The 11,211-nt window shown below is 41.4% G+C and overlaps 1 pseudogene across 1 annotated transcript; it reads right to left on the bottom strand.

Moving 5' to 3' along the window:
- Positions 1-37: 37 nt before the first annotated feature.
- Positions 38-10,067, bottom strand: LOC145468033 (uncharacterized; annotated as a pseudogene). The gene is made up of 9 exons (XR_014042142.1): positions 9,991-10,067; positions 6,838-7,157; positions 5,906-6,130; positions 5,351-5,527; positions 4,833-4,983; positions 4,287-4,495; positions 2,921-3,157; positions 1,396-1,682; positions 38-933 (listed from the first exon to the last, which is right to left on the bottom strand). The product of XR_014042142.1 is annotated as an uncharacterized LOC145468033 (transcript).
- Between the last annotated feature and the right edge of the window lie 1,144 nt (positions 10,068-11,211).

An 11,211-nucleotide genomic window follows, 5' to 3' on the forward strand; every position in this document is an offset into this window, starting at 1 on the left:
AAGGACAATGGCAAACACAACTCATAAAAACTGTTAGTGAAGCAATGGATACCGGGGCAAATGAGATCAAGGCGAGCACATTTTCAGCGGGGGTCCCACGGTCCCATTGTATAACGTCCTATGTTGGATGTTGGAAAAAGAAATGCTGTCCTTGCCATCTTGACCAAAAAATCAAAGAATGATTGTCAAATTTGTTGTTATTGCTGTATATATTTGAACTACTTGAGATCGTGCTAGAAACAGGGTGCTTTCCATTCGACCATAATTTCCGGCTAAAATGTTTGGATGATGTTTCCGAATTTCCTAAAGAGATGATAGTGAATACCATAATTTTCGAAAATTTCCCAATGAAAGCTCCCTTTCCATTCGATTTTGATCACGGAATTTCCAGAAATTTCGGTCAAGACAGTGGCATTGCAGAACTTCAACAGCTTTCGGATTCTCTGAAACGTTCCTTGGAAGCTAAGACTTGGACGAATGTTGAAAATAGCGCTTCTCAAACTCACTAATAATTCATCAAGTTTAAAGAAAGGACATCATGACCGTGACGGTGTTTGGGTATCTGATCTTAATCAGTATAAAGTTTTACGATTTTCTTTCTCCGTTTTCTCCATAGTTTTAGTTTCGATTGAATTGATATATGAAATACTCGAGAGTTTGACCACGTTTGCAAACATCTCGAAGTTCATCAAAAATATTCAGCTCTGCGTCCTATTTTTAACTCTCTTCTCGGTGTTTGGAAATGTTTATTTCAAAAAGTTCAGTCTCCACTCACACTACCCTGCCACAGGCAGCAATTTATGGTGCCACACTACTCTGAACTGCTCGCAAGAACTGTAAGAAAGTAGGTAACTTGGCTACAATCTGCTCTGGTTCCCAGTTTTCTTCCTCAAGCATTCGGTCCCATTCTTTACAGTGAAGAAGAATATCCGTCTGGAAAGGAAAACAAAAGAAAAAGATGAACATCTATTTGACGGACTGCATCACTGACTGATTAACTGACTGACTGACTGACTAACTGGCTGGCTGGCTGGCTGACTGACTGACTGACTGACTGGCTGACTCGCTGACGGACTAATTGACTGACTGACTGACTGACTGGTTAGCTGGCTCGCTGGCTGACTCCCTATCTGACTGACTGACGGACGGATGGACCGACTGGCTGACTCACTGACAGCCCAATTGACCAACTTACTCTAGCCAAGTGACCGGACTGACTGAGTGAGCGAGCGGTGAGCCTCTTGTGTTCAGGTTTTGTTGGAATCAAGCTGACATACGCAGACTACCTGGAGTTCTTAGAAATCTCGCAAACAAGTTTCGCAAAATGAGGAAACGTCTTTCACATTTATAAGAAGATGCAAGTTCCACTGTAAATTTTGGAAATTAAAACAATACCTCTGTATCTATTTCGTCAAAATCACTCGCTTCAGTTTCGGCGGCATCCACGGTTTTCTCTTGATATTTGGAAATAAGCAAGGTAAACTTTTCGTCAACCATTTCATACTCATAAATCTTTCTTCGACTTCGTCGCTGATAAAACAGGTCAAACCCGTCTGGTCGCTCGGAAACTGGTGGCAGCATTAACTGACCTTCCTCGATCTTCATTCCCATGAGATAACTTTCTAAAATTTTATCTTCTTCTTCGGCTTGAGGCGTCCTGGGAACGAGGCCAATCTCTGAGTCTGAATAAAGAACAAGAGTTGAAGGGACAGTATCATGAGCTGCGCATGTCTAAAATTGCTTTTTCATATCGGCTAAAATATTTGTTTTTAGGGGGGATTTTTAACGTAATGTGTTATTTTGCAGCTAAGGAAAAGCAGATTTGTCAAAACTTAGTTATTTTGAGGTCTGTTGGAGTTTTATTTAATAATAACTCTTGCCGTGTTTTCGGCCTGTCGGGTCGCAGCGTGATCAAGACCAGTTCATAAATTCACCAGTGCTATGTTATAGAGACTTGTTTTCTACAGCATATCTGCACAGAATCTACGTTCAATACGTCAGTAGAAAGCTAAGTGAATGTAGATTCTTCAGAAAATTATAATTTAGTGGTCAACATGCACTAAGTAGCTCAACTGGCCGAGGTACATTCACTGCCTAGTCTCCACTTGTCGACGCCATTTTGAATTTCGCACATAAGATTAAAATCGTCGTCGGACGTTTTAAAACTCTGGATCAATCTTGTTCCCAGAGTCTTCGTTCCCCTTGACTAGCGGTCGGAAAACGAGCTCTGGGAGCAACCATTTTGAAATAACCGAATTCTGCCCATCCGGTTTCACTGCGCGGTCTGCATCTATTCGCGCCGGCCATGCGCGCCTGAAATGGTTGCTCTCAGAGCTCTTCGTTCTCCGACCGCTGGTCAAGGGGAACGAAGACTCTGGGAACGAGATTGACTCTGGATAGAAAGCTCGGACATGCGCAACTCATGATACTGTCCCTTTAACTCCGACTCGTCTCCAGTCGCCTTTTATTAGTCCATTTACGAGAGAAACGCTAGAGAGATGCGGGACGAGTCAGACTAGCACGGCACGAAGAGAAGGCGTTAATATTAAAAAAGAAATATAGCGGACGATCGGGAACAAGTCAGTAAAAGTGGAAACGTGCTTTAAATGTTTGGCCTCATATATGAGTCGTCTGTCTCATTTACCAAGAAGTCACGACTTCAATAGAGCCGCCTCCATGATTGAAAGTGTAGTGTTTACTTTTTCAGTCGTAGTCGTAAACGTTACAGTGTTGAACCAGGATATTGTGTCTGGAAATTTTATTACAGGAACTGTTGAACATGATGTACTCAAGTGTTGCTACTGGAAGTGGAATGATGTTTGTGATTTAAGTTTAGTCGGTGATAGCGCATTCCGTAACACAGAAACGAAACGGCATAAACTAATTACAAAGCAAATAACGTAATGTGTTAATTTCTTACATGTTTTTACGAACAGTCGGTAATCACACTCCTTGGAGGGCATTAAATGTCCGCCTTCAGTCTCTGCTGTGTTTGAGAGCACAGGTAAAAACATGGCGTGTGTGATGAATCACCCTGCTCATCCGGCAACGCGTGACTCGTGACATTCATAACACTGAAGGGTGCACTGCGAGAGAACGCCATTGAAGTTGCTCCGTCCCCTTCCTGTTCGCCACCATCTTTCTCGGTAAGCCATACCTGTTAAAAGAGAGGAGAACTAAGTGCGCTAAGGTAACCTGCGATCAGCAGTTCTTATTTTGCATCGCCACGAACAATAAGAAGGCCTGAGCGCGTGTTACTCCTTGGGTGGTACTGCATACTGTACATTTAAACCATGCCATAGAAAATACAGCCAATCAGAGTACAGGAAAGCCGTTTTATATTCGATGGTATTACACCCAACCTCATCGCGCGCCATGCATATGCCGCATTGATTGAGTTGGCCACTGTATTTTCTATGGCATGGTATGAGATAGTTATGTAACGCTCTCTCGTGCTATACCATGAAATATACCACGAGTCACTATACCAAGTATTTTCTTGGTATACACACTTGCCTAAAGGCTTGTGCGTATACCAAGAAAATACTTGGTATAGTGACTCGTGGGATATTCCACAGTATAACACGAGAGCGTGTTGCATAACTAGTACATTATGTATCTGATGAACCACAAAGTAGCACACAGAACGGTATTCAAAAACACAAAATAACGTTGTTACCGTGGTAATAACCTCAGATTCCAGGGTCCTTTCCTACATGAGTAAAGCGGGAGCTCCATATGTTTGCTCTTTACCAAACACTAAGCTGCTTTGTCACCCAACTTGTTCACACAATATTTAGATTATTGTAGAAAGTCGATTTCTGGGTGCCGATCTGGGTCCATATAGGCTGTGTTCACATTTGCTGTCCAAGTGCTTTATATCAGTATCCAGTAACAAACACGTTGGCAGCATTAATGTAGTCCCCCTCCCTCCCTCCCTCCTGCTTCTGAAAGGTTGTCCAATACACCCGAAGGATTCCTTTCCCCTATGTTTTAACTTGGGTCTCCAGTTGACCTGCACCTCTTTAAAACCTCTATTATAATCCGTTATTGTTAATCTGCACCTCTTTTGTTCTCAGGGTTGGGGGATTGTTTGTGGTGTTTACCTTTTGTTCCATTTGGTCAAATTTACTAAAAGAACCTTGCAAGCAGTGCAAGCCCGGCCCCCGGCTGGGCCTCAACAGCTGGGTACAAACGTTGTAATATAATAGCCCAATTTACCCCAATACATTCTGACGAATTATTTCTCCTCAGTTAACAAATAAGATGAAATTAAAAAAACTTACCTTGACACGAACATATCGACAAGTAGGAGTGTAGAAGGTAAAGTCGTATCTTAGTTCTTCTTTAGCTGCACGGGATTCCAGACTCTCTTCAATGTGTTCAACTTCTATTTTTTCTAATCCCCCTTTGAATTTTGACTTCCAACCAAGCTTTCCGTCCTCAAGGTTTTTTTTAACTTCCGCAAGAGTAAAATATTCCTCGTCTTGTTCGTCTGAAAAGCAATAAAAAACTGAACTGTTCTACCTGGACTACCTCGTCGAGCCTTCCACAACTCCACGAGCGCCGAGTACGACTAAGAGGGAAGCCTGGAGGAGAAGCAGCCGCATGGACATTCAAATGAACACGTGGTTCATGGCCATAGCCAGCATAAAAGGCAAACTATTTTTTTTCGGTAGTGTTGAGGACAGCATTGCAGAGGGATGCAATCGCTGTTCTTTTCGTTTCACTATACAGATGATCTCTCGAGTTATAATTCCGTCTCAATACGTACGACAAAGTGATGTCTACAACGGCTACAATTGAAAGAAAAGAACGAGTCGTTCACTCACCTTCATCGACCTTAGTTACGTAGACGTGGCCGAAGTGACACCATATGTCTACAATGACCCTCTCCTCTTCCTTTTCTTCGTGAATTTTATCTAGCACCGTGAGGAGTTTATCTTTCAATTTTTCTATGCCAGTGAAGCCAAGGGGAGAATCCTGTTCAAGAAAAAAAAAAATCATTAGCATGCGTGTGAGAGTGTCAAAACGACTTATTGAAGGCTCTGGCTCCCTACCCTTAATTCGAGCCCTGGCCGCGGGGACATTGTGTTGTGTTCTTGAGCAAGACACTTTACTCTCACAGTGTCTCTCTGCTCCCAGGTGTGTATATAGGTATCGATGAATAGACTAGCATCCTTCATCCCATCCAAGGAGATGCGATATAAATAACCTCAAATATTGCTAGTCTCTTCATGCTACAGAAACCTAACACAAGATAAGGGCGGACTGAAGAGCCACGAGCAGGAGATGGTACTCGAATGCAGATTTCCTGACCATTTCATCTACGTTTTTTGACTCAAATTACCTCCATATCTCGCGAAGGTTGCTCCAGTGGTTTCACTTCATAGATAGTTTCGCCAGAGTTGCCGGCATCTGGAAGTTGTACCCTGGACAGCTTTAATTCGAGGTTCAGGTCTAATTGGGTCGTATCCACCTGAACCAGCCAATGTATGCGTTTACTTGAGTGTCTCATCAAATTGCACTTAAGGAAGAAAAGACATTTAGCTATCATCAATTAAACTGTGACAAGTGTGTGACAGGACCCAATGCGTAAAAGTAGTACGGACCAGCGACCGGTCGTTGAAACGTTCCTATTACTTCGCATATAGAGCGTTTTCACGTGACGTCACGGCAGCCATATTGGTATCGTGGAACATGTTGATGTCCAAACCAATCCCGTCAGAGTTGAACTCTTTTCTTCGGTAAACACTTTCTTTTGTTCCAATAAGTTTACATTCCTGCTGGACACGTGAGTGACGTTCTATTCGATTCTAGCTCGGGTGAGGTCAAGAATGTTTTTTTGAAGTGGCGAATTTTACATGTCACTTTTTTTCAAAACAGTAACGATGGCAGGACTTACCACGATTTCTTTTATTTTTCGAATAGCTCTCTTTTGACTTTCAATAGGTCCCTTGATATAGAGCACGTCATCCTGATTGCTTTTAGAGCCGGCTTTCAATTTTGCCCCTGTATTTTGTTCTATGTCGTTCAGTTGCTCGTGGTTTCTTCCAATGACTACACCCATGTAATTCTTGGATATAAAGTCGAGCTTTTTCCAAGAGCCTAGATGAGGGCTGTTTTCTCCCTGAACAAATATCAACAACAACAGAAAACCAGGAACATGTAAATGAAAGTTAGGAAAGACGGAATCAGGGAGAGGAAGGGAGAGAGGTAGAAAGGTGGGAGGGAGGACTAGGGATGGAGGAAGGAAGAAGAAGGGAGGGTGTGAAAGGAGAGAAAGGGGCGGGGGTGGGATTGGAGGTACAAAAGGAATGGCTGTATGGGATGTAAAAATTAACGAAATTTATTACAAAAGCAAGGACATTTGGAAAGTACGGTTAAACCCTGCTATTTCGAACTTTCAAGGGAAACGAAAATAGTTAACAATTATTCCACGAGCGCGCGTTGGATATGAGATGATCGATATGCCCAATGCAACGAGTTGGCTATAATGATCTAATATATAAAAAGCGCGAGTGGAATGATTGTTTTGTTAAAAACGCCCCCAAACTATAGAAAATCAAAATTAAATGAAAACAAACGTCCGCAAAAATTACGCGTACGCTTACCATATTTGTAGAGCATGGTTTAATTGCTCATAACCCATGATGGCTAAGCCAATGAAAACTCTATCTTGAATTGCATTATCCAATGATCCAGTTCTTAACAATTCAAAGTAGTCGATAGTAATTAAATAACCGAAGGGCAATTTCAAGGGTAATATGGTTTTGTGTTCGAAATAACGAGGAATTTGGAAGTAACCGAGTTCGAATTAGCGGGCTCCAACTGTACCTTTAAAATCCTGTCTATAATCTTTTTTGCGTTGGAGCACTGTTCTTCTGTTCCTCTTAAATGGACTTGGTCTTCTCTGATGATCAACTCTTTAACTCCACTTTCTTTCATTATTTCTTCCTTTCTTCGTCCCCTTGTTCCTATAATAAGTCCTATCTTGTCCTTTGGGATCTGCATTACCTCTTCTTGGCAATCTGTATTAACAGCCCTGTCATACCAGCTCAGTTCACCTTGGTTTCGTCTTCTTCTTCGTGGGTTACCTTGGGTTCTTTGGCTCTTTGGGTCTGTGCCTTGTTCTGAATCACGCGACATGGCAGCTACTGAAAATAGACAGTTCAGAAAAACCGGGCGCACTGACTTACTGGACACTTTCACGATTCACCACGTGGTTAAGCCCACCTTTCTTAGAGTTACAACAACAGCATGGGAGGAGTTGACCTTCACGATCAGTTGTGTGGTTATTACGCTGTTGGAAGTAAGTCTAGGAAATGGTGGCGCTATCTTTTCTGGTTTTGTGTTGATCTAACCTTAAGTTTGGACTGAAAGCAGTGTTTATAAGTATAGGTTAAATTCTCCCAAAACGCACGGGGTATTTGCAGATATAAAGAGATTTCCATTTGACCTTGAAACGGTTACGCCCAAACATGACTTAATTTAATCCCAAATTAAACGAACGAACGGCTGGTCTAGTGAAAGCAAAGACGCAAATGTTAACGAGCTGACGACGGTGAAACCAAAGGCGACCCCTGGAAAAAACCACCCCGTGGGGGGACGGGTGGGGATGCTCTTCGGGGAAATTTGAATTGAATCCCTAAAGAAGACCAACCTGAGCGTGGTTCAAGTTTTATTTGACCCCGAAAGAAATCAAAACAGACAGCGTGTACTATTATTTCTTCAAGTGCTATCCTAAAAGATACCTCAACCGTTAAAAACAGTGGCTTTTCTTTCTGAACACTCGAAGTGGGACCAAAATCCGTGATTTACACCCCTAAGCGAGACGATCAGCATCCCCGACCTTTTCACGTGGGAATTTCTTCGCACCCTCCCCCCCTCCCCGGGGGTAGCATGAATTTCGATTTAGTAACTTCGAATTTTGTAATTATCTAGATTTGTTCAGTTATCAGCTTATGTGCGACTACAGGTCTACTGAAAAGCTTGCTCACGCTAAGTATGTAGTGACCACGTTCAGTTTGAAATAGAAGAACGAGAAACTCAGAAGTCGTGTTTCACCTGCGTCTCCAAAATACGCAGGATATAGTCATTTACAGAGAAAGGCTCAAGATGCACGTTTAACGCGCGTACAAAGCTGTTGTTCACTTAACCTTTTGTCTGGCGACGTATATTTCTTACCCCACTCCTCCCCCCTCTTCCCAATTGACAGTGATGTAGACGGAAATCAGGATCTATAAATCTCAGGATAGCGTTAAGCGGCGTTCAAAACAAACAAAACAACATCTTCTATTTAAACACGGTGGGTTTTGTAGCTTATGGGGCCGTGTAAAAAATGTTAATGGGATAAAAAAAAAACTGAAAAATGCAATATATATATATATGTGAATAAAATTGATAAAAGACGAAATAACTGTCAATTTGGGGACCCATTTGCGGTGACTCTTCTCTGAAGTTCAAGTTTCTGATGGTGGGAGACTTTTTTGCCCTTTTAGCATAATCTCTGGCGATGACAACGGATGGTTCTAAAAGACTCCAAACAATGGATCCACTGAATGATACAAAGTTTTTCATATAATAAGTTTCAAAACGTTGTACGCTGACACGATGTTGATGACGGAGGTCATACGTAGAATGTTTCCTTTGGATTAATTGTTGAGACAACCAGCGACGACACGAGGCAAGCTTGCTGCAGGTCTGAGTTTGCTTAGAAATATAAAAGTTGTTTGTAGCCCAGGGGTCCTTCGCCGGTTTGATGAGACCCTTTTCATAAATGGCGTCCAATTTAAAATTATTTTGTATGCATCTAAATTAACCTCACTAAACTCGTTTGGGAGTAAAAATTCTTTTGAATTATCAACGTACTCAAAAGCGAGGTTAGTCAGGCTAATTTTAATACTTACTAAAGAATTTATAATTGGCAGCCATTTATGAAAAGGGTCTATGAGCTTCTTTTGTTATCGAATTGACTTCATTAATCATTCATAGCCAACAATTGCTTCAAGTTTTACGATATATTAGCTGGTAGTTTTGTGTGCGCACAGGATTAAAATACGGGGGTAGAAAAGCAAGAGGAACAAACCCGTGATAAACGAATTCGTATCCCGCGGAACATAAAAAGCTCCAATGATGTAAAGTTATGAATTTACGTATAATCGAGTATAAGATTTACGAACTGGCCTCTCAGCTCTCGTTCGGGTCTGTAAATCTGATACAATAGAACTGTAATATGGATACTCAATCGGTCATAAGCTACACACAAAAAAAATTAACGATCTCTCGTCTCTTTTTGAAGATTATAATTTGAATGCCAGATATGTCGCCATGTTACGTTGTCTAATCTAACTTCGATTTGGTCACGCAATATGAGGCGCAAGTCGGGGCGTTTTTCGCTTTTTCGCTACTAGTCAGGAAATTTAAAGTTATCTCATTTACACTGTAAATTGCACTCTGTGCTGTACTTCCATAAATCTCCTAGCGCTACGTCCTACATTTGGAAATATAGGAAGACAATGTCATCGAGAAGCACATAATTAAAACCGGAGCAAATTAAGCTCTCGTACCTCAGTCAGGCTCCAAAACAAAGCAAACTCTCTTCGTGGACGAGATCAGATTACACAGGGCGGTCTCTTTCTTATGAGTTCAGCGTGTTAACGTGTTTTGACACTCTGTTTCAGTTAAACTCGGCACAGTTGTAGAGAATAGGAAACTCTTTCCGCTGCAGTTTTGACAATTCCGCGAAACTGACCTCTTTACATCAGTCTTTCTCGGAAAATCTGAGCACAAGCACCTAACCGGGGGAGAGAAAAATGTCTGCTGTAAGCGACCTTTTCTCTATTTGTTTTTCTTTTTAACTGTGTCGGCCTACACTTGACGGAAAAACCTGAAAGAACAACCCTACTTAGGAAGCGACGATTTGACAGTCGTCGGGAATTTAGTACGACCTGGAGCAATAAAGGTATGGCCTGCTCTGTTACACGATACCTTTCATCTGATCTCCTGTGTACCGTGCCAGTACATTCCAAATGTCTGTAGTCCTCTGTCTCAATAGCTAAATAAAAGTAGTAATATAAAAGTAAGCAAGTTTTTAAAACATTTGCACCGCAACATTGACCGTACTTCCGCGTTTTGTACCTCGTTACCAGTCTACTCACGAGAGCTCTGAAGGTCTTCCCAGACTCCTTTGCCTTTTTCGATATTACAAATGAGAACATGCGGCGAATTTCGGGGTTTTTCGAGCTCGATTTTCTTTGAAATGAAGCGCTTATTTGAGGTACGTAAACTTGATATTACATCTTTATTGTGTTGTCTTTTATTGGTAGAGTATTTTGTGGGAATTAATTTTTCAATATATCTATTTTATGAAGTTTTAAAATCGGTGTTTCAGATCTTTTGTACAGCTTTGATTAGGTGCATAAATTCATCCGTAGTTGCAATCCTCCGTTGGAAAAAAGATGGCGACTGGTATATTTGCCCATAGTTCTTAGCGCACGAAAACCTTAACAACGTTCATAAAAACGTAGAGAAGAGTTTTAAAATCTTCAAACCTGGGCTACACAATGTCCTTAGTACAGGAACAAATATTACAAAAATTGGGCTTTCTTTGTGCCTTATAGGCTGTTTAACGTTCGCAAGGTATTGTGGTAAAATGTACAGCCGCCATCTATTTCCCTATGGTGGATTCTGCTGGAGTAATGAAACAATACAGTTTATGTTTGCGGGCATAAATATGTTTTGGGCCCGACTCGGACTCATTTTAGCCCGAGCTTTTAGGAAAGGGCTAAAATGAGCTGATAAGGGCCCAGAACATATTTATACCCAAGAACATAAACTGTATTACTATTATTATCGCTTTGGAGGGCATTGAGAAAATATAAACTGAGAAAAATGACACCAAAACAGTCTGAACAATCACGCGAGCGTTAACAAGTTGAATGGCCTTTATTTTCATGCAATGAAAATACACAATACGTCAAGCAAAGCTGGCTAGAAATTACAAAATCTGAAATTTGAGTTTTCAAAATTTATGAAAGACATGGAAGGAAAGTTTGATTAAGCTTGTTTGTAAGTGTTGAAATTAATTGTACAATTAAGGTTAGTTGTTTGAACTGAGTGTGTTTGGCTTGAAGCTACAAAACTTACATGCACTTTGCCACCGGCCATGGAGCTACTACAGGCGGTATTGACATCTGAAGCTTCTCTTGA

Source organism: Orbicella franksi, chromosome 14 (assembly GCF_964199315.1).
Source record: "Orbicella franksi chromosome 14, jaOrbFran1.1, whole genome shotgun sequence".
Taxonomy (NCBI): domain Eukaryota; kingdom Metazoa; phylum Cnidaria; class Anthozoa; order Scleractinia; family Merulinidae; genus Orbicella; species Orbicella franksi.